This window comes from Artibeus jamaicensis, unplaced genomic scaffold (assembly GCF_021234435.1).
Source record: "Artibeus jamaicensis isolate MK-2021 breed Jamaican fruit bat unplaced genomic scaffold, CSHL_Jam_final contig_588, whole genome shotgun sequence".
In the NCBI taxonomy this organism is placed as follows: Eukaryota; Metazoa; Chordata; class Mammalia; order Chiroptera; family Phyllostomidae; genus Artibeus; species Artibeus jamaicensis.
Window position 1 is genome coordinate 5,065,716 of NW_026521895.1, and position 7,866 is coordinate 5,073,581.

At 37.8% G+C, this 7,866-nt stretch overlaps 1 pseudogene; it reads left to right on the plus strand.

Moving 5' to 3' along the window:
- Positions 1 to 3,665: 3,665 nt before the first annotated feature.
- LOC119064014 (40S ribosomal protein S15-like) lies at positions 3,666 to 6,402 on the plus strand (annotated as a pseudogene).
- The last annotated feature ends 1,464 nt before the right edge of the window (positions 6,403 to 7,866 follow it).

Below are 7,866 nucleotides of genomic sequence, written 5' to 3' on the forward strand. Positions count from 1 at the left end.
ACATCAGTACTTTTTAAAGTTCTCAAGGTAATCGTAATGCACATTAAAGTTAAAAAACATTGTTGTATGGATCCCTCTGCCTCTGGTCTCCATCTTTGTAAAGCATTCTTTTAGAATACTTATGTCTTTTTCTAGCACACAGATTGTTAAATATAACTGTTTTGTTTAAAACACTTTTATTATTTTTCATAGTCAAAAAAAGTCAAGACTCTGTAGGATTATACTTAACGTCCTTCAAGCCTCTGAATCTAATCTGCATTTCCACTTTAATATGTTCTCTTATACAGGCTGGGACTCAGCCAGACAGGAACATTAACCATAGCTGGAATATGCAACTCTTTCTCATGTCCAATCTATATAACTGATGATCACACTTTGGTGTGCATAAATAAAGCATAGAGGAAGAGCTTATTTAAAATACACATTTCAGAGTTCTAGCAAGGTGGAGGCATAGGTAGAAATGTTTCACTTCCTCTCACAACCAAAAAAAGGATAACAGCCAGTTTAAAAACAAACAGAAACAACAACAACACCAATTGCCAGAAAATCAAACTGCCTGGAACTCCAACAACCTAAGAGATAAAGGAACATTCATCCTGACAGGTAGGAGGCGTGGAGCCAGGCAGCCTGTTGGAAAGGACATGCAGCAAGTTGGAGGAGTGTGCATGGGGTGAGGCAGGGGCTCGCAGATCTGGCGCTTACACACATTTGCAAGCAGATAAGCTGGGAGGAACAGCAGGGGACTGAGATAGACCGAGAAAGCCATGGTTTCAGCATGGGAAACTAAAGACTCAAAACCTGTGGCTGTAAAATGATTGTGGGGGTTGTGAAGGTGGGAGAAACTCCCTGTCTCACAGGAGAGTCCTTTGGAGAGGTCCACAGGCTTCAGGAATGTACACAAACCCACCCATCTTCGAATCAGCACCTGAAAGAGCACAATCTGCTTGTGGGAAGGGAGGGGAGTGATGGGAAGTGGTGTGAAAACTGTGGTATTGTTCCCTCTCTGACCCCTCCCCATGACAGTGCACAACACAGCAAAGAGGGTTGCCTTGCACTGTCAAATACCTAATGCTCCACTCCTTACAATCTAACAGGAGCACCAAGACAAAGAAATATGGCCCAATCTGAAGCCCTGGCTGGTGTAGCTCAGTGGATTGAGCATGGGCCTGGAAACGAAGCAACCACGGTTCGATTCCCAATTAGGGCACATGCCTGGGTTGCAGACCAGTTCCCAGCAGGGGACGCATGAGAGGCAACCATACATTGATATTTCTCTCCCTTTCTCCTTCCCTTTCCCTCTAAAGATAAATAAATAAAATCTTAAAAAAAAAAAAAGAAATATGGCCCAAATGAAAGAACAGATCAAAACTCCAGAAAAAGAACTAAGTGACAAGGAGACAGACAACCTATCAGATGCAGAGTTCAAAACACTGGTAATCAGGATGCTCACAGATTTTATTGAGTTTGGTTGCATAATGAAGGAAGAAATGAAGGCTATACAAAGTGAAAGAAAGGAAAATATACAGGGAACCCATAATGACAGGAAGGAAACTGGGATTCAAATCAAAGAGTTGAAACAAAAGGAAGAAATAAACATCCAACCATAACAGAATGAAGAAACAAGAATTCAAAAAAAATAATGAGAGGCTGAGAAACCTCTGGAACAACTTTAAATGTTCCAACATCCAAATCATAGGGGTGCCAGAAGAAGAGGTAGAGAAAGAAATTGAAAACTTAATTGAACAAATAATAAAAGAGAATTTCATTAATCTGGAAAAGGAAATAGACTTTCAAGAAGTCCAGGAAGCTCAGAGAATCCCAAAGAAATTGGACCCAAGGAGGAACACATCAAGGCACATCATAATTACATCACCCAAGATTAAAGATAAGGAGAGAATCTTAAAAGCAGCAAGAGAGGAGGAGACAGTTACCTATAAGGGAGTTCCCATAAGACTATCAGCTGATTTCTCCAAAGAAACCTGGCAGGCAAGAAGGGGCTGGAAAGAAGTATTCGAAGCCATGAAAGGCAAGGATCTACACCCAAGATTGCTCTATCCAGCAAAGCTTTCATTTAGAAGGGGAGGACAGATAAAATGCTTCCCAGATCATGTCAAGTTAAAGGAGTTCATCATCACCAAGCCCTTATTATATGAAATGTTAAAGGAACATATCTAAGAAAAAGAAGAAGATCAAAAATGATGAACAGTAAAATGATAACAAACTCACAACTATCAACTGAACCTAAAAAACAAAAATGAAAACAAACTAAGCAAACAACTAGAACAAGAACAGAATCAGAGAAATGGACATCACATGGAGGGTTTTCGGTGGTGGCGGGGAGGGGATAATGAGGGAAAAAGGTACAGGCAATAAAAATCATACTTGGTAGGTACAAAATAGACAGGAGGAGGTTAAGAACAGTATAGAAAATGGAGAAGCCAAAGAACTTATATGTGCAATCCATGGACATGAACTAAGAGGGGGGAATGGTGGAGGGTGGGGGTTGCAGGGTGGAGCGGAATAACGTGGAGAAAAAAATTGGGATAACTGTAATAACATAATCAATAAAATATACTTAAAAATTTTTAATAAAATAAAATACACATTTCAAATTCATGTACTCATTATGGACTAAAATATTCCAAAGAAATTCCTGCTACAAAACAGCCAAATACTTCATAGAATTTAATTTCCTCTGCATTGCTAAGGTCACGATAAATAAGGAGTGTCTGAGGGCATCTCCCTAAAGGAGAAATATGTCTGTTTGCTGAACCTGGAAAGGAGTCAGCAAGCCGCAAGCAAATGAGAACTAAGAAGCTTCCATGAGGAAGCTTCTAATGTCATTCCTAATGTTATGTCATTAGGAATGACATAACAAAATACCACAGACTAGGTGGCTTACCAATGGGATCACAGTGTTAGAAGGTTGTTTCCTTCTGAGGGCGGAGAGGGAAAAATAGGTCCTAGAATTCTTTCCTTGGTTTGCAGATAGGTGGCTATCTTCTCCCCGAATCCTCACATGGTCTGTTATGTGTCAGTGTTCGAATTTCCTTTTCTTCTGATGTCATCAGTTATACTGAATTAGGACCCACACCAAGACCTTACATTATTATATACAGTCACATTCTGAGATACTAGAGATTAGGACTTCAACCTAAAAATCAGATAAAAGGATGCACAATTCAGCCCACAACAAATTGCTATGAATACTTTAAAGCTATAAATGCATTTAATCAAATAGCCTTCCATAAAGTGTATTCCTATTCAGACTCAGAGCAGTCATTTCCATAAGTGTGGGAAGGACTCAAATGCAGAAAAGTTACTCCTATAGTATTTATTTTAAATAAATACATGCACAGTAATTCCAAGAAATTTCACTGCTTTGAAAATGGACAAGACATCTATATCAGACAACTGCTCACTGTTTGGAGCATATTTGAAAATATAATTTATTTATTATATGTGTAATTTAGTAAGACTCTTGCGGAAACACTGTTTGAGTTACTTCTTCCTTCTGAGGGGCATGAGTTATAATCACATTATCAAAATGTTTAATATTATTTTTTCTTAAAAATAAAATATATATACGACATACCAGTACACTATGGCTTTTTACAGATGAGGCATTTTAGATTTTTCTAATGTTCTTTCTACCATATTTCGAAATGCTACTTGCAATCAGGCAATAAACTGAAAGGCAACTAAAGAAGTCCAACACAGCTGCCAGAATAATCTTCCATAAATGTTGTTTGGATAACATCATTCCCTCTCTTAAAAGCTACAGTGGCTTTCAACTTCTTTTTGTTCCAAATATGAATTTCTAAGTATTTGCTACAAGGTTTGAACAAATTTAAACCCTCCTACCAAGACTATTGTCTTCTTTTCCAGACAATTCACAGTCAAATTTTCCCTTCTATTAAGGAACTAATTAACTTCCAGGGCATAGGTGTCTCACTCTTTTGGTTGACTTTTGGTTCAGCTATTGCTCCCAACCAAAACCCCTTTCCATAAGCTCAAATCCCTTTTTTCCACTAAAATTCTTTCATAAAACTTGCCTATAGAATGTCTTTTTTCTTTAAAAAATTAATTTTGGCCCTGGCTGGTGTAGTTCAGTAGATTGAGCACAGGCCTGCAAACCAAAGGGTCGTGGTTCGATTCCCAGTCAGGGCACATGCCTGAACTGCAGGCCAGTTTCCAGCAGGGGATGCACAAGAGGCAACCATACATTAATATTTCTCTCCTTCTTTCCTTTCCTTCCCCTCTAAAGATAAATAAATAAAATCTGAAAAAAAATTAATTTTGTTTCATCGAAACACTCTGACAAATTCCAGCATTGGGTGCAACTAGAAACATTTGTCCAGGTCTCCTCTGCCTTTTCAAAAACGTAATCATTATTAAAGTCAAGTTGCTAGCTAGCTTGCTTTTGTAAATGTTAGGAACATTTTCCAGTGTTCAAAATATTTTGTATTAACTGAAATTATGGTGGTGTACCCTACATATGTTGCTCAATATTTTTATTTTTTAAATGATAAAATATTACATATTATTCTCAAACACTGTTGCTATGGTATAAATTTCTATACCATTTCTTAAATTCTTCCATGTTTATCAAAAATAATTTTACAACACTTCTACTTCTATGTAATAGTTGCTTCCTATGGATATATTAAATATATGTATACAAACATATTTTTAAGGATGTTAATAGTAGCATTGTTTAATTTAAAAAGTTATATAACTGAAAATTGATAGAACTTTATGCAACTATTTAAAAAATTATCTATTTAGAAGTCAGGTCGATCTATGCATAGTAATAAGTGTATTTGACATAGTGAAGCAGGTAAATCTCATTACAAAACTGTGTATAGAAAATGATGTCATTTGTTCAAAATAATGTTAGGAGTTCCTGCTTCTAGGAAGTAAGGTACTTTGAACTTCCCTTTTTCAAAGAGATGCAAGCGTCTATTTTTTTTAACATAAAATATAGAAGATGATCTGGTCTGTTGCTCTGGGTGAGCTGTGGGGGAGTTGACCTTGAGGAGGAGAAGAGAGGCTAGAAGGTGAGGATGAGAAATGAACAAAGAAGAAAATGGAGCAGGAAAAAGTGCAAAAAGAGGAAGAAAGGAAGAAGAGAAAGCAGAACAGGTAGGGAAGAAGAAAAATAACAGCAACAAATAGAGCAAGAACAATAAGACTTACAAAAAAGAAAGAACAAGAGAAGTTGAGTTCGAACACAAGCAGAGGAAACTGCACTTGGGAGCGTGAATCCTATTCAGATCTAGCTAACTCTGTCAGTATTGTGCCATTTGTTGTAACAATATTTCCTTGGATAATATGGAATTTAATGGAAAATTATAGACTTGAAGTCTCAGTTTCTAAAAAAGCTACAAGGCAAGAAAATTTCGATTCAAAAATGGTACAAAGTAAACTTTGAGGCAATGAATGTGTTATTTTGATAGTGAAGGTTTGAAGGGGAAGGTTTCATGAGTGCATTCCTATGTTAAAACTTACAAACTCACAGCTATCAACAAATGAACCTAGAAAAAAAAGAAAACAAAAACAGCAAACAATTTGAACAGGAACAGAAAAATCAGAGAAATGGACATATCATGGGAAGGGATTTCAGTGGGGAGAGGCAGGGGAGGAATAGGGGGAAAAGGTACAGGGAAGAAGAAGCATAATTGGTGGGCATAAAATAGATAGGGAGCGTTCAAAAATGGTATAGGAAACAGATTTCAAAGAACTTATATGTACAACCCATAGACATGAACTAAGGGGGAGATGCTGAAGGGCTGGGGGTGCAGGGTAGAAGGGGAATAAAGGGGAAAATTGGGAAAACTGTAATAGCATAATCAATCAAATATACTAATAAAAATACTTTTTTTAACTCAGCAGGGTGGGTGGTCCTTGCTGAAGAGCCAACAAGTTGGCGGAAGTGGAGGAGAGGAAGTAGTGGACCCTCTGCAAGTTCACCGACTGGGTGTGGATCTCTACGAGCTGCTTGACTTGTCCTATGAGCAGCTAATGCAGCTCTAGAGTGCCAGGCCACTGCTGCAGGGGAACCGAGGCCTGCAGTGGAAGCCACACTCACTGCTAAGGCGCTAGAAGAAGGAAGCACCACCTATAAAGAAGCCTGCAGTAGTGAAGACACAGCTGTGGGACACAATCATCCTGCCAGAGGTGATGGGCAGTGTACAACGGAAAGACCTTCAACCAGGCAGAAATCAAGCCAGAGATGATTGTCCACTACCTGGGTGAGTTCTCCATCACCTATAAGCCAGTGAAGCATGGCCGCCCAGCAACAGGGCCACCCAGTCCTCCCTCTTCATCCCTCTCAAGCAGCCAAACAAACACAGACTTACTTTAAAAAAAAGAAGAAAAATTACTAAATTAATCACATAAAATATGTTCAGTTTATTGTATATTAATCATAACTCAATAAAGCTGTTTTTAAAATTCTAAAAAAATTCACAAATCTCCTTACCTGCCCTGGTAGGTGTTGGATGGGTGTTTTGGAATAGCAGGGAACAATCAACAATGTACATCAAGTCTACACTTGATACAGTATATTCCACAGAAATTGCAGTTATTATTATAACATATGCAACAGACAAAAAGGCAAAAATATTTGTTTTTAGTAAGTATTTATCAGTGTGAGAACTATTTTGCCAAGTATCTTCCTGGTATTTTGCCTGAGTAAAATACCAAGTTTCTACCAGTTTCTTTCTGCCCTATTAGCACACTCACTGTGAAGACCACTTTTCAAGGGAACAAAAACTTCCATTTGGGGGTCTTATTCCAGATTGTTTTTTCTCTGAACATCCTGGAACTCACAGTGTGGTTTTTTCAATCTTCAGAAACCAGGGGTAGTCCGGATAAGTAAATTCATACTATTGTAGTAAGAATAATGCTAAAAAAATAAAAACCTTCTTTTGTGCAGGTATCATTAGAAAAGAGAATTCCAGGATTCAGGGAAGTTCATCATTATCCATGGTAATGGTGGAAACATCACCCAGTTGGAAACTCTGAAGCATACCTTACAGTTTTTCAAATCATACAGAAAAAAATCCAATGAGAACAAACTACCTAAAGATATTCTTCTAAAAATATTAGCTTGCATTTTCTTGGACCAAAGACTTAGCACAAAAAAGAAAGAAACTTAAAAAAAAATTAAACATGATGTGGAGACCAAGATACTTCACTGTTTCAGGATTTGGTCATTTAAAAGCCTGAAAAAAGTAGCATAGTTGAGGCCTACATGAATGATAAGACAGATATTAAAAAAAACTCCATAACCTTTGGAAATTATATGCTGGCAGTGAATTAACAAACCAATCTGCTCTCAGGGGGAAACCTCATGTACTTCGTATCTTTCCAAGAAGATGTCTGTACTACTTCCAAAATCTGTGGCTGTAGAAGCCTCACCCGCACCTTTACCTCTACTTTGCTATCTGCTTCCAAAACATCTCTATTCCATTCCCCTCATCAGGTCAGTCTATTTCTTCACCATCACTATTGTCCAGAATAGGATTATTAGAACCTCTCAACCTCACCTGGACTATGGGAGACAACAAAGAGGGAATGGGTTAACATATAAAAATTTATGAGATTTGCTGGGGCTTCCACCAAGATTGCACCAACAGAAAGTCTGAATGTCAGAGAGAAGATAGACATCACCAGTCTACCTGTTCCTGGGCCAAGGGCATATCTTTAAGAAATTCAAAGTAGAAAATGTATTTAACCCAAGAAAAAAATGAATCTCAAAGCCCATATCAAAGTGTTCCTGTGAACCAGCAAAGGCAGCAAAACCATGACTAAACTATAAAGTTGAAACAGTGCAGAAGTCATTATGCACTGGGATCAACC